The 24,126-nt window shown below is 35.1% G+C and overlaps 1 pseudogene; it reads left to right on the forward strand.

The window, feature by feature from the left end:
• The first annotated feature begins 359 nt into the window (after positions 1-359).
• LOC111146934 lies at positions 360-1,192 on the forward strand (annotated as a pseudogene).
• The last annotated feature ends 22,934 nt before the right edge of the window (positions 1,193-24,126 follow it).

Here is a 24,126-nt window from a genome sequence, read left to right on the forward strand (position 1 = left end):
CAGTCAATGAGTATTTGACATTGGAGCCAAGAATACTCCAATGGAGAAAAGACACTCTCTTCAATAAATTGTGCTGAAAATATTGCATATTCATAGGTAAAAGAATGAAACTAGACTCTTATCTTATACCACTCGTAAAAATTAACTAGAAATAGGGGTGCCTGGGTGGCTCAGTCATTTAAGCATCCAGGTCTTGATTTCAGCTCAGGTCATGATCTCAGGGTTGTGAGATTGAGTCTCACATTGGGCTGTGCACTAGGAGTGGAGCCTGCTTACAATCCTCTCTCTCCTTTTCCCTCTCCCACTCCCCCTACTCTCTCTCCCCCACCATAAAATTCCTAGATAAAAACATAGGAGAAGGTCACAGATATGGTGGCTGTTAGGATGGGAAAGCTGACAACCGTACTTGTAGGTCTGATATGTGCATCTATAACTGTGCTTGCAGCTAAAGAAGAAAAATACAAAAAGCAGCTAGTAAATCCAGAGCAGCTTCCCATATATACTGCACCACCTCTGCAGTCTAAATATGTTGAAGAGCAGCCTGGTCATTTACAAATGGGCTTTGCATCCATCCGCAGTACAACTGGTCGTTATATTGGCTGGTGCAAGGGTGTTTATGTGTTTGTGAAAAATGGGATAATGGATACAGTACAATTTGGAAAAGATGCATATATCTACCTGAAGAATCCACCTCAAGATTTTCTTCCAAAACTTGGAGTTTTGGAAGATTACAGTTTCAGGATTGGCAGGCTTGGTTTCAGCAAGAAAAGGTTCTAGGTTTAAGAAAATTGCTTATCCACTGGGACTGGCCACCTTAGCAGCCACTGTTTGCTACCCAGTTCAGTCAGTAATAATTGCAAAGGTAACTGGGAAAAAGGCATATACTATAAGCCAGCAAATTTATGAAGCAGTTAAATCATTGTGGACAAAAAGCAACAAAGAAGAATCACTTCCTAAACCTAAAGGAAATTCTGTTGCACTAGAAATACCTGCAGAAACAACTGACAGCCTGAAATATTCAGTGTCCTTGCCAGCAGAACTCAGCTCTGAAACAAAGACAAAATCAGAATCCACCTCAGGTGCTACACAGTTTATGCCTGACCCCAAGCGCGTGGATCACGGACGGTCCCATCCAGAAGATGTAGAAATGTACAGCACTAGAAGCTCAAATCCTCTGTGTAGAAAACTATAAGATGTATGAAGTTGAAAATAATGATGGAAAAATCATGTAAAGGGTAACTGACAACAGAGTATAACTTTTTTTGGGGGGGTGTAACTTTTAAAACAAAGTTTTTCTCTCACATCTTCTAATGTAATGTACAGTTTGGCCAATCACATAAGAGATTAAAACACAAACTGTGAATTTACTCCAAGCAATATTAAGTGATTGATGAAGAGGCAGAAGTATTGGGACGCATTTAATGATTTTTAAGGTGTGTTTATAAAAAACTAGAGTTTTTTATGACACTGATGAAATATGTATGTGTATATATAAATATTTATACAGTTACATGCACATACTTGGCTTTAACTTTTTCAAATTAATGTTAGCTAAATTAGAATGGTGTGGAGAAGGATGTTCCCTTTCTTTTTTTTCATACCCCCGAGCTGGAATAAAATATCTATTATTTTACAAAAAAAAAAAAAAACAACAACAACACAAAAAACAAAACAAAACAAAAAAAACACAGGGATAAAGCTCCTTGACATAAGTCTTGGCAATGATTTTTCAGATATAACACCTAAAACACAAGCAATAAAATAAATAATAAACAAGTGAGACTGCATCAAACTAAAGATTTTCTGTACACCCAAAGAAATGGTCACCAAAATGAAAAGACAGCCTATGGAATTGTAAAGAATACTTGCAAATCATGTATCTGATAGGGACATGCATCTCAATAGTAAAACACACACATACAAAACCAAATAATGCAACATAAAAATGGGCAAAGGACCTAAATATACAGTTTTCCCAAAGAAAATATACAGATGGCTCTACAAATATATGGAAAGATGCTTAATATTACTAACCATCAGGGAGATGCAAATCAAAACCACAGTGAGCTATCACTTCATGCCTATTAAGATAGTTAGTGTCCAAACGATAAGAGAAAACAAATGCTGGTGAGTATATAGAGAGAAGGGAAGCCGTGTTCACTTGCGGTGAGATTGTAAATTGAAATAGCCACTAAGGAAAACAGATATGAGGCTTATCAGAAAATTAACAATAGAACAGCCATATGAGTCAGCAATTCCACTTGTAGTAATTTACCTGAAGAAAACGAAGTTGTTATATTGAAGAAATATCAGCATCCCTATGTTCATAGCAACATAATTTAGAAAAACCAAGGCATGGGAACAACCTAAGTGTCCATTGAAAGATAAATGGATGAAGATGTGATATATGTATATATGTGAAATGGGCTGTTACCTGGGTATGAAAAAAAAAGAAGAAATCCTGTCATTTGAGACAACATGGGCAGATCTTGAAAACATAATGCTAAGTCAGACAGGGAAAGACAATACTGTATGACTTCACTTACGTGTGGAATCTCAAAAAACAAGCAAATAAACAAAAGCAGCCCTCATAGAAAAAAAGATCAGATTCATGATTACCAGAGGCAGGGTTTGGGGTACAGAGAATTGGAGGAAAGTGATCAAAGGTACAAACTTCCAGTTATAATTAAGTATCAGGTTATAATGTCTAACAAAATGACTGTAGTTAATCATATTATATAACACACACACACACATATATATAATGTATATATATGTCATATATTATTACATATATACGACACATGTATCTGTGTGAGGTAATGGATATTAACCATACTTACTGTGTGTTAATCATTTCACAGTATGTGTAATTCAGATCATTATGTTGTACATCTTAAACTTATACACACTGCTCTGTCATTATATCTTAATAAAACTGGAAAAATGAGTCATAGATGGGCAGGTATGAATTAAAAAAGACAATGAAATAATTCCTTGGTGAAATATGATGTAATAACTTGTGATCCTCCCAAATGTTTGAAGTCCTATCTCCATTGAAATCATTCTGTACTATGTAAACTTTTTTTTAATAGTGTATATGCAGAATAAAAGAACCTAAAAAACAGTGTAATTTTTATTTTTATATGAAAGATGATGAAGGTATAATTGCTTTGCACTGTGCTTTCTTTTACTTTTAATTAACTTTAGTTGCGGTTTTTAAAAATGTTGACCTCATCTTCACCTTCAGACTCTGACATTATTTTGCATTCCAAAAGAGATACCTGATAGTACTATTTTGGAATCAGACATTAAGGGGAAAATGAATGCAAATTTGACAGACGACATAACATTTTCAGCTAAAAGTGTTTGATAGTACAATTATTATTAAAAACATTAAAAATGACTTTATTCTGTCTCTGAAATTGTCACATCACAGTAATGAAAATTTTCTTTTCGCAGAGAATGTGTATTTTCCATTACTGAAAGCTATTTTAAAGAGAATGTTCTTCATAGGGTTTCCAGGCTAACTTCTCATCTGTATTTGCACCCTTCTTTTTATCCAAATGCCTGTCTTATGTGCACACTCTGTTGACCTCTACTCAGCCACATAGGGTGGTTGGGTTATGGACGTTGGGGAGGGTGTGTGCTATGGTGAGTGCTGTGAAATGTGCAAGCCGGATGATTCACAGACCTGTACCTCTGGGACTAATAATACATTATATGTTAATAGAAATAATTAAAAAAAAAAATAGAATGGGCCTTGGGTCTGGAACACTTCCTTTCCAAGAGATATAGTGCCCAGTATGCCAGATTTATCACCTTGAGTGGGGACTTCTTGTTTCGTGTTCAGTAGGTACGCTTTTTTTTCTTAAAGCATGTATGTTACATGGCACTGAGCCAACAGAGCTGTTTTATCTGTTTTCCCTAGGGAGAGGAGAATGTTCCTTCCAGGGTGGGATGAAAGAGGTGTGCATGTGTGCAAGGAAGATCACTAAGGGATCTTCTGCCCTTGGGGAACCAACACCCACCCACCTCTGAAGCTGATCTTGCTCTGTCTGTTCTCTATTTAAAATAAAGCATTGTTCCACCCAGTGCTTGATTGTATTTTGTTTACCTGGTACAACTCTGATACCAAGATACAATAAACAGAAGTGTTTATGGTCCTTTGCTGGGACTGAAAGAATGCAGGGTACTTTGTTTGGCAGTCTTCCTCCGGAGAAGAAGGGGAGAAAAGTTGAGGTTGCAAAACCAGCAACCTTAAACATTCAGGAAAAACAAAGTAAAATAAAACAAATAAATATGTATCATATATATATATATATATATATATATATATATATATATATGCTAGAGTTATTTAGTAGCAAGTGTCATGAACTCAAAAGATCACGAAAGCTAGGGTATGGTTTTAAGTTCTATTCTATTAATTTTTACTTGCATAGTTTTTAATTGTCTAAAAAACTGAAATATTTTGTCATTGCATTTTTAGGAATAAAAATAATGTTTGAGTGATTTGCAGTTTCCAAAGAAACCTACAAATGCATATATATATATTTTTAAGATTTTATTTATTTGACAGAGAGAGATCACAAGTAGGCAGAGGCAGGCAGAGAGAGAGGAAGGGAAGCAGGCTCCCTGCAGAGCAGAGAGCCTGATGCGTGCGGGGCTCAATCCCAGGACCCTGGGATCATGACCCAAGCCGAAAGCAGAGGCTTTAACCCACTGAGCCCCTCAGGCGCCCCTGCATATATATTAAATATATAACAACATGGCAAGGTTTAGCCAAATAGATACACATATCATGACTTATATCATCCCCAACTTTTTAAAAAAGACTTCACAAATAATTTCCAGTGCTACTTAATGCTGATTGATGTTTCTCTTAATCTATTTCAATATTTCATTACTTTCAGAAATTTTAAGTTAGGCTGTTAATTGTACCCTTTTTCTCTTCTCCAATGTCATTATAGATAAATTTTCAGTATTTAAAATTTCCCTGGTAAGTAAATAAAATATAGGCATGAGAAGTACAGTGGCATACTATTTGTGAAGAAAGAAGATGTATTTATCCAAAAAATATGAATAAATCATTAAACTCAGGGCAGTCTGTTATGGGTGTATGAGCAGAACACATGTCAATTTCAGTTGTTCCTACAATTGAACTGTGCATAGTGTTCCTTTCAAATTTCCCTTGGCTTACATAGTTGGCTTTATATTTATATTTATATATTATATACTATATACACAAACTGGGTTGCTAATGTGTCAATAGGACCAGAGATAAAAGGAGAAAAAATCACCTGCTATTAACATACTGATAATTATAAAAATCATCATCTTCGTACTCATTTGCAAGTGAATCCATATTGTGATTGGTTTCCTGGTAAGTTTTCCTTTTTCATACTGTAAAGTTTTAACATAATGTAAAAAATCCTGTGATCTCATTAATAAATACTATAGGACTGATAAGTTACAGAATAATTTTCAATAAGCAGATTTCATAATTTGAACACTTCACCATTGTAACACACATGAATTATCTAGCCACTACATTTTTTGCCAGACATGACTTAAGACTACATTTCAAGATGGGACCTGGGTGGCTTAGTCAGTTAATCGTCTGCCTTCAGCTCAGGTCATGATCCCTGGGTTCTGGAATCAAGTTCTGCAATGGGCTCCCTGCTCATCAAGGAGTCTGTTTCTCCCTCTCCCTCACCCCCTCTGCCCCTCCCACCCAACTCGTGCTCTTTATCTCTCTCAATAAGTAAAATCTTAAAAAAAAAAAAATACTACATTTCAAGAGAAGTGGGCATTTTATCCACTGTCTCGTTTCTCTCTCTGGGCATTTTAATTCCCATAACATGAAGGAACTATAACCTCCTTAATTAGAATGACTGTAGGGAATTTCAGTGATGATTGAATCAAAAATTATATAAGCTAGGCAAGTTCCTTTGATATTCATAAGAATGATATGACTATTCTCATGGAGTATTTCCTTTCACAGATATTTTGTAGTTTGACATTAATCATATCTTTTACTTTATCATCTGTGAATTTTTTATAATGAGGATATGATTCAACCAGATAAGAATCTCTTGAGATGCCTTGTTGAGGAGAGGAATCACTGTGGTGGTATGTATTTTTATGATTGGTCTGGTCATAGGCTTTGCTGCCATGTCAATACTGCTAAGTCTATGCCTGGGAACATAGCTTCTAATCATCCTATTGTTATAGGATTTTTCTCTCATGGAGTCGGAGAAGGAATCTCAGGGACACAAAATAGTGAAGTGAAAGTGTATTAAGTGAATGTGAGAACAGAAAGGAAAGAGAAAGCTCTAGAGTGAGAGGGTCCTGAATGGGTTGTCACCAAGAGCTTTTACTGGCAGTCTTTTATTGAGAATTGACTGGGAAGCTTGTGGCCTTGAGATTCTTGTGTCCTCTTGGTTTGAGCAAGGACTATTGATAACACCCTTAATGACTTAATTCTTTGAGGTTTGGTCATTTTCTATGATTACACTGTAGCCATCAAAGAAAAATACTCCCTAACATCCAGGGCCAGGTGGTCTGGTCTATTTCCTTATCTCTTGTTCATTCTTTCATAGCCTAGTGGAGGACCCTACCCCACCCCACCCTGCCAGTACCTTTTTTTTTTTTTTTTTAAGATTTTATTTATTTATTTAACAGAGAGAGAGAATGAGAGAGCACAAGCACGGGGAGTAGCAGAGGGAGAGGGAGAAGCAGGCTCCCTGCTCAGCAGGGAGCCTGCTGTGGGACTGGATCCCAGGACTCTGGGATCATGACCGAAGTTGAAGGCAGGCACTCAACAGAATGAGCCACCCAGGTGCCCCTCTCTGCCAGTACCTTAACCCCTTCCTTACTCACTATTATGATAGTCAAATACACCTTCTGGGTTCTTGCCTCTCTTCTTCTGTTCCAGTTATTCTTTCTGCATCAGTACATCTTCCCTCTCAACCACACTCCACAGGTAGACTCATTCTTTAGCCCATTAAAATTCTATAAGGAGTGTATCATTTGTTGAATGAACAAATGAAAAAAATATAAAAGAATGCCCTTCTTTCTCTGATCTAACAGAAATCAATATGACTTTGATGCTGTGACTGATTGAATTATAAATTTTAGTTCAAAATTTCTATTATATGATGGGAAATAAATATTCTTCACTTTTTAACTACATTGATTGTTACTCTCCCCTTTAGTACACAAGCAAATAGGTACCCTCTGTTAATATGTGTGTGTGAGAGAGAACAGGTGTATGTTCTCCAAGATGTATTAAGTCATATGCTTTAGTACAGATACAAATTCACACAAATTTACCATACGGTTTCAAGATTTTATTTATTTTTTAAGATTTTATTTATTTGAAAGAGAAAGAGAGTATGTGCAGGGGGAGAGGCAGAGAGAGAGGGGGAAGCAGACTCCCTGCTGAACAGGGAGCCTGACATGGGGCTCTATCACGGGATGCTGGTGATTTGGTTTTGTTTGGTTTTGGTTTTGGTTTTTAACATTTTATTTTTTTTTATTTTTATTTTTTTTAAAGATTTTATTTATTTATTTAACAGAGAGAGATCACAAGTAGACAGAGAGGCAGGCAGAGAGAGAGAGAGGGAAGCAGGCTCCCTGCCGAGCAGAGAGCCCGATGCGGGACTCGATCCCAGGACCCTGAGATCATGACCTGAGCCGAAGGCAGCGGCTTAACCCACTGAGCCACCCAGGCGCCCCGGTTTTTAACATTTTAAAGAATAGTTAGCATCAGTAACAACTAAATTGACCTTTTGTTCCTTAGAAAGATTTTCATATAATATATATGTATTCTATATATATAATGCATATATAATTAAAATGATGTGATTGAATAAGCAATGCCTTCATTTGCGAAATATTTTACAACTAAAAGGAAAAGCAAAACAAAGGACCACTTCATATCTGTATTGCAGGTGTCAGAGATGTCAGATTACAACTGAATATGTTTCTTTTCTAGTTACAACAAAACAACAAAAGAAACTGAAAATGAAATCATATTGAATATAAACTTAATAGTGCAGGCTTCATTTTAAGGAGTTACTGTGACTAATCCTATCTTCAGTGGTATGGTGTACCATGATTCCTGGGTTTAGATTCCATTACCTACGGCATTATGTTGTATTGATATATTACATTGTCGATGCTTTAGGCATTGCTTTTATTTTCATGACAGTCTATTACTTACACCATTACGTTTTTGAAAAACAGATTTTACCTGTGCATTTTGTGATACGATGTAATTTCTTTCACTTTGGATAATTTTGTATTTTCTAGGAAATTAGCAGTTTGCTATCCATATTATGTTATTAAAATATTTATTAAAGATGAATATATTCACTTTTTCAATTACAGAAGCATGTCATTTTAGGTTGTATATAATGGATTGCATTTCCCTGAAGGCTTGAGATAGAAATTTAAATTTTTTTTTAAACCAAGTTTCAACTTAATATCATATTGGCAGTTGGTAAATTATATGAGAATCAAGTAAACAGCATATTCAGTTTTTTAATAGAACTCAGCCTAAGTCTGGATTATCTCTTCTGTGTTTCTGACTATAAATAGAAGAACTTTTTAGAATTTTTTTGAGGATATGTAAGCCATCCATGTTCAACTAAGTACAATATTGTTGCCAGGACTTGGCATTTATCATTTATACTCTATCCACAGTTAATATTTAGTTATCTAATTTGGATAATAAACTAATCAGTAGGGAGTGCCTTTGTCAACTTTGTAAACTCAGTTTTTGTCTATGTAATAGATTGTCAATACATTAAAGTTGTGTTGAATTAAATTTGTTATATGAGCTCAGCATCAAATAAATCTAAATTATAGCTGTATCAAAATGTGTATAGCATGGGTGAAGCACTGAAAAAAATACAAAGTATCAAGGTATATTGCAAATGATTTGAGACTGGTCTAAAAGAAACAAGAAAGTAAGAATGTCTGAAAGTGTAACATCAATGACAAATAGAAAGGAAAGGAGGTTGTTAAATGACCTAAGTTCCAGAGGTATATATAAATAATCAGTAAGTATTGCTGGAGCCCAGGGAATGAGTTGCTAAACAAAGAGTAGCAAAGATTAGAATTTAAATGTAACATGTAAAAATAAAATATTTACACATAGTATTAACTTCCTTAGGATTTTCAAGATATTAAACTTTAAAGAATAATCACATCTCAGAATACCATCACTCAGCTGAGGGTGGTGGATGTCCTAAAACTTCTGAGAAGCTGGGGAAAATGACAGCAATTAAATATTAAGAGTATGCAGTGAAGGTTTTTTAATCATGACTAATTATTTATAAATTTAATATGTAAATGAAAGTTTCTCATTTCAAAATGCTTTTGTGCACTAATATTTTAGGTGATATGTTTTTTCTTTTTTAAAAATTTTTATTTATATTAAGTTTAGTTAATATATAATGTATTATTAGTTTCAGGGGTAGAATTTAGTCATTCATCAGTTGCATATAACACCCAATACTCATTACATCAAGTGTCCAAATGCAAAAAGTAACTTACCTTGGACATAGACAATCTCTATATTCTGTGGATATTATTCCGTTTACATAAACCTTCATGATTTATGTATTTGTACACCAGTGACTATGAAACTATATTTTTAGCGTGCTCCCAGTATTTCAGGGTTTCAACCAAGATTTAAAACCTTGTTATTCCTACGTTAATCTTGTTCTTTATAGAAACTCCCTGTAGTGTGTAATTCATAGTACCTTGAAAGCTAAACTTTGCACTATTGAGTGCAGTAATGGTCCAATGGGAAACTTTTTGTATCAATACCCTAATATATATAGTTAATTCATGATTATCCATAATTGGGTAATACAGATTGAAGATATTCTTAGATTTTATGCAGTTTCATTTTCTGTGGTTGTTGTCATTGATAATGTCACAAGTCAGTCACAAAAAGCTGGCATGATAATTTTTCTGAACCCCAAAATAAGTCTCTATATTAACTAAGGAAGAGAGATAAATATGTTATAAAACAAACTACAGTGTGTTTCAAATTTATATCAAATAATTAAACCCATTGCAAGTAATTTGTTTTATGTAATATATGTTATGTAACAAATATATAGTACTCTTAAAACCCATGATTGTATGTGATCTTATACATTAGTGGAGAAAAAGACAAATCTATGGAACATCAGACAGAAACTTCAGATGGCATATCAGAAGAGGATAAATGAAATAATTTTTTTTAAAGATTTTATTTATTTATTTGACAGACACAGATCACAAGTAGGCAGAGAGGCAGGCAGAGAGAGAGGAAGAAGCAGGCTCCCTGCTGAGCAGAAAGCCCAATACAGGGCTTGATCCTAGGACCATGACCCGAGCCGAAGGCAGAGGCTTTAACCCACTGAGCCACCCAGGCGCCCCTAAATGAAATAATTTAAGGAAATGGGGTGACAATGATAAATAGGAAGAGAGGGGAAAGATAAAATTACTAATTGTTATATGTGAAGTTTATCTGTGTCATTACTATTAAATTGATGAATACAAATTAAACCAAGGTAGTGCCTTAGAGCTGTCAATTTGTGAAACTTTGTATATTAGATAATACACATGTAGATGATGATGTTGGGAGATTAATACCATTATCCATCTCTGGTAAACATTTGTACTGGTACATATATTATGGGAAAATAATCTGATATTCTTCGAGTAAACCAATACGCACATGCTTAAAGGCTGAAATTCCATGGCTTGATTTAGAACAAGATTTTTAATAGTGCTGTTTGTGGTAGATTATATTTGCGTGTAATCTAAATGATCATTACTAGGAAAATGGATATGTAACTAAATGTTTTAAAGAAAGAAAAAAAAAGAGTATGTGTTGCCTGAAAGAGGAGAAAATAGATGGTAATTTGTAACACGATATCATTTACAAAATTTAAAAACAAATGCATCAAATAAAACTGTTTCAGGACACATTTATTTATTTATTTATTTATTTATAGCAAAGGTTTGCTATTTTTTTTTTAAGATTTTTATTTATTTATTTGACAGAGAGAGATCACAAGTAGGCAGAGAGGCAGGCAGAGAGAGAAAGGAGGAAGCAGTCTCTCCATGGAGCAGAGAGCCCGATAAGGGGCTCGATCCCAGGACCCTGGATTATGACCTGAGCCGAAGGCAGAGGCTTCAACCCACTGAGCCACCCAGGTGCCCCAGGACACATTTATTTAAATGGATTCATTAAAATGTGGGATGAAAATAGGTGATCTGAAGAGAAAAACTAAAATTAAATGAAGAGGGGCACCTAGGTGACTCAGTTGGTTGATCGTCTATCTCTTGCTTTGGCTCAGGTCATGATCCTAGGGTCATGGGATCAGGCCCCATGTCAGGCTCCACACTCAGTGGGGAGTCTGCTTCTCTCCCTCTCCGCTACCTCTGCCCCTTTCCCCACTCATACTCTCTCACTAAAATAAATAAATCTTTAAAAAAGAAAATGAAGAAAAAATTGTTGCAGAGACATCAGATAACAATGATCTCTGATGTAGGAAATCTGACTTCTCCTCTCCCCCGTGGATCTGAAATAAAATTGGAAAAGCAGAAGTATTATTATAAGCATTGTAAGTGGGAATATTATAAATGATTATAACATATAACTCAAAGGAAAACTGAAAATGAGTAGATCTTGAGAAAACTTCACAGAATAAAGAGGAACCAGAAAAATTTATATAAATGAAATAAAAGTTATAAAAAAAGACAGTCTATAAAAAACATATGGATAACAGATACCCTTATTTTTTTAATTTTATTTATTTATATGACAGAGAGAGAGAGTGAAAGAGCACAAGCAGTGGGAGCAGCAGCAGGAAGAGGGAGAGGGAGAAGCAGGCTTCCTGCTGAACAAGGAGCCCAAGGTGGTACTCGATTCCAGGACCCTGGGATCCTGACCTGGCCAAAGGCAGATGCTTAATCAACTAAGCCCCCTAGGTCCTCCTGATAGCTGATACCTTTAAATTAGAGAGCAAATAAGGGGTACAGAAAAACACTCAAAATTTTGAAGAGTGAAGTCTTGAATCTGTAGATCATTAAGTATCGTTAAGTATCAGCATTGTTTAATAAAGTCAAATCCAAATATATCCTGGTAATGTACTAAACCACAGAGATAAAAGATAATGCTGATATTGACACAAGGAGAGAATGTTAGATAGAGAATAAAATTAACAGAATCTTCACAGTCTTTATAGCCATTTTCAAAATCATAAAATAAAAAAAAATCTTTCTGGGAAATATTTCCAAGGGAATAATGTAGACCACCAAAAGAATATTCAATTTAATTGAAAATCTTTCTACTTCTTAAGCCTTCTCAATGTCTTGCTTGTCTTTGCCATAAGTTTAATTGGAACTTAAGGCAAGGCAAGTCACACTTTGTTCTGATATATATGCTACCAGTTCTGTTATGGGAAACATGTTTTAGGTAAATTTGTTTAATACCACAGAAGAGTTGGGAAGTGCTCTGGAAAAGAAATCACACTACCTATTGATTGAATACCAAAAGTGATGCAAAATCTTTCTTCATCAGTGTGGGGCTCCGTATCCTGAGAGAGCAAGCATATTTATCAATTTTACTCATTTACTATTTTTTTATTTTAACAAATGTGCTTAACTGGAAACAATTCATGCTTAGATTCAGATTCTAAATTTCAGGTCAGAATATTACATAAATAATGTGTGTCCTTTTCCAGTTCTATCTATTTTTCATTTGTGATTTTAAGTTTGGTCACCTGGTCAAGGTATGCTCTGGCTTCTCCACTGTATGTTCTTGTAAATGACAAGCAATCTGTAGGAAGACATTTAAGACAATGGAAATATTCTACTCCTTATACCTTCTGTCCACCCTCCCCATTAATTTAACATTTATTATTTGTGCCTGGAGCAGTCATTCTATGATGTTTACGGAGTTACAATTTCCCAAATTCATTTTTCTGTAAAGTGATTAGTCACCATTTTCCTGTAATAAAGATATCTACCTTCTCCACCCCTCCCTCCCTTCCTAGTCTTCCTTCAGAATTGATTACTATTTTATTGAAGATTTTATTTATTTATTTGAGAGAGAGAGAGAGAGCATGCTCAGGAGCAGAGGGAGAGGGAGAAGGAGCCTTCCTGCTGAGCAGAGAGCCTGACATGGAGCTCTATTTAAGGACCCTGGGATCATGACCTGAGCCAAAGGCAGAGGCTCTACTGATTGAGCCACCAAAGTGCCCCTATTACTGTTTTTAATTATGTAACGTTCAAATTGTCCCAGATTTAGCTAGAGGAAGCTCTTCAACTTGGTTCCTGTCCCCTTTTAATACGCCTCATTAAAATTTTATTTTGTAAAAGAATGACTTTTTTACTCTCTGAAATATGAGATACTGAATGTTCATCTCTCAAATCTTAAAAAAGGTATTAATATTTGTACTTCTAATTTCATTCTGTGCCACTCACTTTTTTGTGTTTAGACATTTTGTATCTTCCTCATTCCACAGTGGTAACACAGTATATCCAGAATATAATCACATTTACCTATTTGTTCATTGTTCTTTCCCATTATCCCTATACAGTAGTGGTGGTAATTAAAGTACTGACTGCACTTCTTAAAATTATTTTTGCCTAAAAGGAGGTAGCATTAAAAGATCCGCAAATTAAAAAAAAAAAATCCACAAATATATATGTACACAGTGACTGTATTCTTTCTCTGTGTTTTATATGTGTATATGCTATGTTTTATACTAAGTAAAATTCAATGAAATCCGAGGACACTTTAGTTGACATTTGTTTGCCAGAAATAATCAGAGTGCATGCTTTAAAAAAGAAAGATGTTTTGAAATATATAATAAGTAGATTATAGTATTTTAGAATATCTCTATCTTGCAATGTTTTCTTGCTGCTTTTGAGGGTGTTTTTGGTCTTGTCTTTTAGCAGTTTGATTATAATGTGCTTTGATGTGAGTATCTTTGGATTTATCTGGCACATATTTCTTGAGCTTCTTGAGCTCATATATTTGTATACCCATCTCTTTCCTCAGATCTGGGAAGCTTTCCAGGCATTATTTCTTCAAATTGTTGTCCCTTTTTTTCTCTTTCTTCTCCTTTTGAGCCTCCCATTAAGCATATATTGGTCTACTTGATAATGTCCCATAATTTCCTTAGGGTCTCTTCCTTTTCATTCTTTGTTTCTCTTGCTTCACTTAATGATTTCAGAAGACCTGTTTTCAAATTAACTGATTCTGTCTTCTGTCAGATCAAGTTTGCTGTTCAACCCGTCTAGTGAACTTCTTCATTCATTGTATTTTTCAGCTTCAGAATTTCTCTTTGGTTCTTTTGGATAGCTTCTCTTTGTTGATAATATAAATTTGTCTATGCATCTATTTTTTTTTTTCTGATTTCATTTGTTATCTGTGTTCTCTTTCAGTTCAAAGAACATGTTTAAGATAGTTATTTTTGTTTTTATTTTTTAAAAGATTATTTATTTATTTATTTGACAGACAGAGATCACAAGTAGGCAGATAGGCAGGAAGAGAGAGGGGGAAGCAGGCTCCCCGCTGAGCAGAGAGCCTGATGCAGGGCTCCATCCCAGGACCCTGAGATCATGACCTGAACCGAAGGCAGAGGCTTTAATCCACTGAGCCACCCAGGCACCCCAAAATAGTTATTTTTAATTCTTTGTAAGGCAGCTCATAAATTTGCATTTCTTTAGGATTGGTTTCTGGAGCTTCATTTTATTTATTTTTTTATTGGTTCATGTTTTCCTGTTTCTTTCTGTGCCTTGAGATTTGTATTGAGACTTCAGCATTTGAAAAAAACAAAAAACAAAAAAAACCACAACTATCTCTCCTGGTATTTATGGGCTACCTTCAGTTAGAGGGGATGACCTTCACTGAGCAGCACAACTGGAGGTCTAGGACCTCTCAAATATTTTCTGATGATGAATCTGTGAGAGCGTGCATATGCTTTTAGTTCTTTCAAATTACCCAAATAATTTATTGGTACTTCTTTTCCTAAACTCACCATCTCTTGTTTCACCTGATGTATGCCTACGAAACTGTGCCTCTAACATGCTGCAGTGATAGAGTCTGTTTTCAGGGGCTTCCAAAAAATGTGGCCAGTGGGCCTCTCCGTGCTTTGAGTCAGGTGGCATGGATTCCAGTCGTAGCCCCAGACTAGCCAGAACATTGAACTTTTGATGCACTCTTTCCATTTCTGTCCTAAAGGAGAATTCCCAGTGTGATGGATTTTCTCGTAATTCCACCACTTAAGTCAGATAAGGCAAGAGCATGGTAGGGGTACATGAAATGCCACAAATTTTCCTACTTCTTTTTTTGGAATAATTTCTTGATTTTATATTAGTCTCTGTGCTATAGTTAGCTTCTCAGCTGGTTTTTAGAGTCTCACAAATGTATTCTGGTCATTATATTGTTGCTGACTTGGTCCATATGTGAGAGAAGGGGGGCCTGAATCTTCCTGGTCTGCAGACTTGCTCACATCACTCTTCAGAATTTAAATTTTACATGCCTTGATTGCTTTGTTGCCATGATTTAATATCATTCACATAACATAGACCCTATCCCATTTTCACAGATCACTATCCTAATGGGAATAGTTTAAGTGGTTCTGCCTCACAAACCAGAGATATTATCCTTCTGTTTTAATTTAATCTTTGAGATGTACTTGACATACATACTAGAAAACACTACCAACAACTTACACTAACCTTAAACATAAATCAAAACCAGACAAAAAATTATTTGGCATTCTGACACTGGAAAACCATCCTACACTTTTATTTTAATAATTCATATTGAAATAGATAAAACACTCTGCTATCCCACCTTGACAAATATGAGAAAGGTGAAAATTTAAATAAAAATCTTCATGTTAAATGAGTCAGATAGTGATTAAGCCAAAGACAAATAGGTAGAATTGTTTTCTTTTCAAAAATATGAACAGATTTGAACAAATGAAGGAGAAAACTCAAACTCTTAAGATCCTTCAACATTATTCACGTTATATATCTGGGAGAAAATTCGGTTGAAATAATGAATTAAATCATTTTGTTCAGGTTTTCATTTTCTTAGAAAAATGCATGTTAATTTATAAGATAAAGATGATTAAATTTTATATAGTGCTATGTTCACAAAAACCATTTTTTAGCTTTACTATTATAGTAAAATGCACATAGCATAAAATTAACTACTTTAAATATTTTAAAGTGTATCGTTCAATAGCATTAATACAATCACCATTATTTAGTTCCAGAATTTTTCTTTGCCCCAAAGGAAAACCATACAATACAATAACATACAATAAAATTGTATGCCTATTTTTTATTCTTCTCCCAAATTTTAAGAATGATTACTCTACTGTCTGTCCCTATGTATTTGTCTATTGTGGCTATTTAATATATGTGGAATATGTGACTTTTTCTCTGGCTTTCTTCACATGGCATAATGTTTTCAGGGATCATCTGTGTTGTGCATATATTACTAGTTAGTTTTTTTTTCGCTGAATAATATTCTATTGTTTGAATCTATCATATTTTGTCCATTAGGTAACAGACATTTTGAGTTGTTTTCTAACTTTTGACTATTGTGAATAGAATAATTCTGCTATTAACATTTGTGTGCAAGTGTCTGTTTTAAAACGTGACTTCGTTGTTAAGGGGATCTTGAACTGTAATAGCTGGGTTAATGGTATTTATATATTTAACGTATTGAGGAACTGCTGAACTGTTTTTCACAGCAGCTGTGCCATTTCACATTCCCACTAGCACTATATAAGGGTACCAATTTCTCCATATTTTTGCCAACACTGACTAACTTTTTAAGCTTTTGTTACCTTAGTTGGTAGGAAGTGGTTTCCCATTATATTTTGACTTGCATTTCCATGAGGATGAATGATGCTTAACATATTTAAATATGTTTGGTTTTTATTTATATCTTATCTTTGGAGAAACGTTCAGTGGAGTCCTTTTGTCCCTTCAGTATTTTTGATACATTATTGAGATATAATTAACATATTATCCAACTCACTCATTTAAGATGCATAATTTAATGTTTTAGAGCATATTTATAGATTTGTGCAACCACCACAATTTCAGAACATTTTTATCCCTTCATATCTAAAGTACTGTTCCTTTTATTTTAAGATTGTACTTTTTTACTTGAGAGCATGTGCAGGAGCAGGGGGAGGGGCAGAGGGAGTGTGAAAAGTAGACTCCGAGCTGAGCAGGGAGCCCAACGTGGGGCTTGATCCCAGGATCCTGAGATCATGACTTGAGCTAAAGGCAGATGCTTAACTGACTAAGCCACCCAGGCATCCTTAAACTACTGTACCTTTCCATTCTCACTCCTCCCATTCTCCCACTGCCACTACCCCATAGCCCTGAACAACCACTACTCTACTTTCTGAATATGCAGATCCCTATTCCAGCCTTTTCTATGAATGAAATCTTATAGTATGTGGTCTTTCATAACTGGCTTCTTTCACTTAGCATAATGTTTTCAAGCCTCATCTATGTTGTACTATGCATTAACACTACTTTTCCTTTTGTGGCTGAATAATATTCCATTGTATTGATATGCTATATTTGTATGACATTTGTCTATTGATACACTTTTGAGTTGTTTTCAACTTTTGGCTATCATGTGTAGTCTGCTATAAATATTCATGCATATTGTATGTGAAAGTGTTTTAAAGTCTTGGATATATATCTAGGAATAGAAATTGCTGGATATATGGTTACTGTGTTTAATCATTGAAGAATTGCGAGACGGTATCTGTGCCATTTTACATTTACACCAGTGTATGAGTGCTCTAATTTATCTACATGTTCACCATTACTTGTTATCTGACTTTTTGATTCCACTATGCTAGTGGTGTGAAGTAGTATCTCATTGTGGTTTTGTTTTGCATTTCCTAGATGACTAAGGACATTGGGAATCTTTTCATTTGTTTGTTGGGTATCTGTATATCTTATTGGGAGAAATGTCTAGTCAGATATTTGGCCCACTTTTTAATGGGGTTTTCTTTTAATTAGTGTTTTAAGAGTTCTTGATAGGGACACCTGGGTGGCTTAGTCAGTTAAGTGTCTGCCTTCACCTCAGGTCATGATTTCCCAGGTCCTGGGACCGAGCCCTGCATCATGCTCCCTGCTCAGCAGAGAGCCTCCTTCTCCCTCTGCTGGTACTCCCTCCTTGTGCTCTCTCTGTCAAACAAATAAATAAAATCTTAATAAAAAGTTCTTGATATATTCTAGATACAAATTCCTTATCATACACCTGAATTTGCAAATATTTAATCCCATTCTAAGAAACATAAAAACATGACCCAGTCAAGGAAACAAAATTAAACTCCAGAAACCAATCCTAAAGAAATGTAAATTTATGAGCCCTCTTAAATAGGATTTAAAATAACTGTCTTAAGCATGCTCACTGAGCTAAAAGAGAAAGCAGCCAAACAAAATTAGGAAAAATTATGCATGGACAAAATAGAAATATCAACAAACAGAAGATACTAAGAAGAAGAAGGAAGAAGATACTAAGAAGAGACAAACAGTAATTATGAAGCTGAAAAATACAATAAATGGGGAAAATCACTAGGTGGTTGAACAGCAGACTTGAATAGGCAGAAGAAAGAATCAGTTAATTTGAAAACAGTTCTTTTGACTTTATCAAGTCACAAGAGCAAAATGGGAAAAAAAAAAAAAAAGAGTGAAGAGAGCCTAAGGGAGTTAGGGATGTTATCAGTAAATCAGTATAAGCTTAATAGGAGTTGCAGAAGGAAAAGAGAGGGAAAAAGGGACAGGGAGTTTATTTGAAAAAATAATGGTTGAAAATCTCCCCAAAATGAGGAAGGAATAGGCATATAAATTCAAGAAGCTCAAGGAATTCCAACCAAATTAATGAAAGAGACTCACATTGAGACATGTAATATCAACCTATCAAAAGCAAAGAACCTTGAAAGCAGCAAGAGAAAGGTGACTTTTCATGCATGAGGGAGCTTCCATATGATTATCAGATTTCTCAGCAAAAATTTGTTAGAGCAGAAAGGAATGGGATGATATTTTCAAAGTGGTGAAAGATGAAAAACAAAACAAAACACACACACACACACACATCCCAAAACAAACAAAAAACACGATCAAACAAGAATATTGTATCCAAAGAAATGTCCTTCCAAAATGGACAAATGAAAACTTTCCAAGATAGACAAAAGCTGAGGATGTTCATTACTACTAGACCTGCTCTGAAAGAAATGTAAAAGGCAGTCCTTCAAGGTAAAAGCAAAGGATGTTAGTGACATAAAGCCAATGAAAATATAAGTTCCCAGGTAAAAGTAAATTCATGGACAAATATAGTAGCCTGTATTGAGGTAAATTTGGCGTATAAGGTCACTTTTGATTCTTTTATACAGTTTATATTTCTAAATCATAAAAACCTATTCAGTTTGTATACTGAATATTGCAATATTGCAATATTGCATATAAAGATAGAATGTGTCATAGCAATAACAAAGTAGGAGCAAAATAGTACAGCTTTTATATGCAATTGGAATTTGTTATCAGTTTAAAATAGAATTTAATTTAGAAAATTTTATTTTTATTTTTATGCAACTGCAATGGTAACCACAAAGAAAATATCTATAGAGTATACACAAAAGGAAATGAGAAGGAGCACAGCAAAGGAAACAATAAACAAAACTAAGAATCTACATACTGAATGGGAGGAGATATTTGCAAACGGTATATGCGACTATTATCCAAAATATGTAAAAAAAAAAAATAAAAATAAAAACCAAAAACCCCACAAATAATCCAATTAAAAATGGGCAGTAAACATGAATAGATATTTCTCCAAAGAAGACATCCAGATGGCCAAGAAAGACTTGAAAAGATGTTCAGCATCACTCACCAGGAAAATGCACATCAAAGCTGCAATGAGATATCACCTCACACCTGTCAGAATGGTTAGAGTCAAAAACACAGGAAACAACAAGGATGTGGAAAAAAAGGAACCCTCATGCACTGTTGGTGGGAATGCAAATTAGTGTAGCCACTGTGGAAAGCAGTGTGGGAAGTTCCTAAAAAAATAAATAAAAATAGAATTAACATATAATCCTGTAATTTAATTATTACTGTGTATTTATCCAAAGAATATGGAAACACTAATTCAAAAAGATACATGCACCCCTATGATTATTGCAGCGTTATTTACAATAACCAAATTGTGGAAGCAGCCCAGGTGACCATCAATAGGTGAGTGGTTAAAGATGATTATCACATATATACAATGGAATATTACTCAGACATAAAAACAATGAAATTGTGCTGTTTGCAACAACACATGGATGTAGAGTATAATGATATAAGTGAAATGTCATTCAGAAAAAGAGAAACACCATGATTTCACTCATATGTGGAATTTAAGAAACAAATGGACAAAGGAAAGGAGACAAAAAAAGGGACTCAACTGTAAAGAACAAACTGGTGGTTACCCGAGGGGAGGTGGGTGAGGGGATAGGTGAAATAGGTGAATGGACTTAAGAACACATGTATCTTGATGAGCGCTGAGTGTTGGATAGAGTTGTTGAACCACCCACTATGTTGTACACCTGAAACTAACAGTGCTGTATAGTAACTAGATTGGAATCAAAACCTTTTAAAAATGTACTAAAACCACATTTTTATGAGGCAGATATGATTCCTGTGAAAATAAATGTGTTATTGTGAGATATGTGCACAGGAATGAGAAGGCAATTAAAGCATGTCTCTACAAAACAAAAGCAAAAACAAAAAACGAACAAACACTAAAAACCTCAAAGGGAGGCATTAAGAAAGGAAGGACAAAAAGCTGCAAGACGTACAGAAAACAGGGAAAGAATCCTTTCATATCAGTAATTACTTTAAATATAACTGGATTAAACTTCTCAATCAAAATACATAGTTTAGAAGAATGGATGAGAAACATGGGATCTAACTATATGCCATCTACAAGAAATCAGTCTAGATCTAATGGACAGAGACACTGAAAGTGAAAAGATGAAAACATTTTTCATGCAAGTGTTACCCCAAAGAGAGCAGGGGTCACTCTACTAATACCAGAAAAAAAAATAGACTTTAAATTTTTAAAAAGGAGATAAAGGACATTTTTTAATTAAAAGGATTAATTCATCAAGAAGATATAACAATTAGAAATACGTATGCACTGAACATCAAAACTCCTAAATATATGTTGTAAATTATGGCAAAATTGAAGGGAGAGGTAGAGAGGCAGAAATACTATCACTCCACTTTCAATAATAGAAATACCAAGGCAGAAGATAAACGAGGATATAAGACTTGAATAACAGTGAAAGTAGACTGAGTGGCAAGATACATGTGTATCAAATGGTGGAAAATAAATCTGACAAAAATTCAGGGTCTTTCTATCTCAGTGAAATTTCTAGGGTACCATTGGTATGGAGTATCTTAGGATATCCCTTCTAAGGAGAAGGCTAAGCAACTACCTGTGGCCCCACCTACAGTCAAGAAAGAAACACAACACATAGTGAACATGTATGGATTTTGGAAACAACATATTTTCATTTGGAGATGTTACTAGAGCTCATTTACTGAGTGGACTACTGCTAGTTTGAATGAAACCCAGAACAAAAATCTCTTTAAGGCGGTAGTACAAGTTTCTCTGCCACTTGGGCCATATGATGGAGGAGAACTAGTGGTGCTTGAAGTGTTAGTAGCAGACAAGGATGCTATTTAGAGACTTTGGCAAACCTCTGCATATGAATCACAGGAAAAGTCTATAGGATTTGAGGCCAAAGTTCTGTTATTCTGTGCCTATAACTGCTTCCTCCTCTTTTACGGAGGTGTAATTGACAGCATATCTCTCTCAGGTATGTAGCATAATGATTGAGTATTTGTATACATTGCAAAATGACCACAGTAAGTCTAGTTAACACCCCTCACCATACATCATTATAATTTTTTTTATGATGATGACTTTTAAGATTTACTGTTTTAACAACTTTCAAATATGCAATAGAGTTTTATTAACTGTAGTCATCATTCTGTAGAATGACATATCCTTACTTTATGACTGACTGACTTTATCCCTGAAAGTTTGTGCTTTTGGACCCCCTTCACCCATTTTGCCTATTCCTTCCCCCTGCCACTGGCAAACAATAATTATTCTCTGTGTCTATGAGCTTGTTTTCTTTTTTCTTATTTTGTTAGATTCTGCATATAAGTGAGAACATACAACATTTATCCTTCTTTGTCTGACTTATTTCACTTAGCATAATGCCCTCAAGTTTTATTCATATGGTCACAATGGTGAGATTTCAGTTTTTACTGGCTGAATAGTATTCCATTATTCTTTATTCATTGATTCATCCCTCAATGGGCACTTAGGTTGTTTCCGTATCTTGGCTATTGTAAATAACACAGCAGTGAATATGGGAGTGCATATATCTTTTTGAATTCATGTTTTCATTTTTTTTTTCAGATAAATACCCAGCTGTAGAACCGATGAATAATATGATAGTGCTATTTTTAATTTTTCAAGGAACTTCCCTACTGTTTTGTGTACTGACTGTACCAATTCACATTCCCATCTGCAGTGTATAAGGGTTCCCTTTTCTCCACGTCCTCACCAACACTTGGAATTTCTTGTCTTTTTGATAATAAGCATTCTAACAGATGTGAGGTAATATTGAAGTTTTTGATTTGCACTTCTCTGGTGATTAGTCTTTTCATGGGCTGGTTGGGCATCTGTATGTCTTCTTTGGGAAAATGTGTATTCAGATCCTCGGCCTGTTTTTTAATCACATTGTTTTAACTACTCCCCTTTGAGATACAGCTTTTACTCTGCTACTGGGCCTTCGTATACTAAGACTGAATGCTTAACCACAGGACACAAATTGTCCTGTTATCTGAGCTTCCCATCTTGTTCTCTGTGTTATCTGACCCACAAAGACATAAACTTGGTTATGTACAGCAGCACTCCCTCATCAAATGGAAGTGTTGTATGTAAGACTGGGCCTGAGCATACCCTGAAGTTGCTAGTTACATGAGGAATGAGCCCAAATGTTCATAGTCAGCATTTCTATTACATACACTTCCTTCTCTCCCCAAGCCTGTATCTGGGACCTCACTGGGACTTTTCTATGATCAGTTGACTAAGGAAGAGAAGACTCAGGCCTGGTTCATAGATGGTTCTGCTTAATATCCAGACTTTACTCAAAAGTGTAGTGCTGTATCACTATAACCCCTTTCTGGAAGATGCCTGATGACAATGGTGAAGAAATCTCTTCTCAGTGGGCAGAACATTAAGCAATGCAATTGGTTATTCACTTTACATGTAAGGAGAAATGGCCAGAAGCATGATTATATGCCTGTTCATGGGCTGTGGCTAATGGTCCATCAACAAATGAATGGATAAACAAAATGTGATATAAATGACATGATGTGTGTGTGTGTGTGTGTGTATGCACCTATCACACAATGAAATACTATTCAGCCTTAAAAAAAAAAAGGAAATCCTGTTACCTGCTACAACATAGATGTCACTTGAGGATTTTATTGAGATGAAATAAGCCAGTCGCAGTAAGACAAAGAATGCATGATTTTTCCTAAATGAGGCATCTAAAGAAATCAAAACATAGAAGTAAGAAGTAGAATAGTGGTTACAAGGGGCCCGTAGAAAGGGGAAGAGAGGAGTTGTTGCTTAATGGGTTTGGAGTTTCATTTCTGCAAGGTGAAAAAGTTCTGGGATCTGTTTCACAAAGAAAATGAAAAACTGTTGAATCATACACTTAAAAATGGTTCAGATGGTTAGTTTTATAATGCTTTTACTAAAATAAAAATAAAAACAGTACATTTTTAAAAAGTTCAGCTTTAGAAGAAATATGTACCTGAGGTTTGTTTCACTAGAACAAGAGAAATTCCTGGCAGGTGGGGAGTGGGGCCTGGGGTCCACAGTGGAAATGAGGAGGAAAGGTGAGGATAGTCACCCTGAGCAGCAGGACATGCTCCTTTCAACAATGGAGAGGTACTGGGAAGCAAAGGGTCCTAAGGTGG

This window comes from Enhydra lutris, unplaced genomic scaffold, assembly GCF_002288905.1.
Source record: "Enhydra lutris kenyoni isolate GAN:26980312 unplaced genomic scaffold, ASM228890v2 scaffoldscaffold15, whole genome shotgun sequence".
In the NCBI taxonomy this organism is placed as follows: domain Eukaryota; kingdom Metazoa; phylum Chordata; class Mammalia; order Carnivora; family Mustelidae; genus Enhydra; species Enhydra lutris.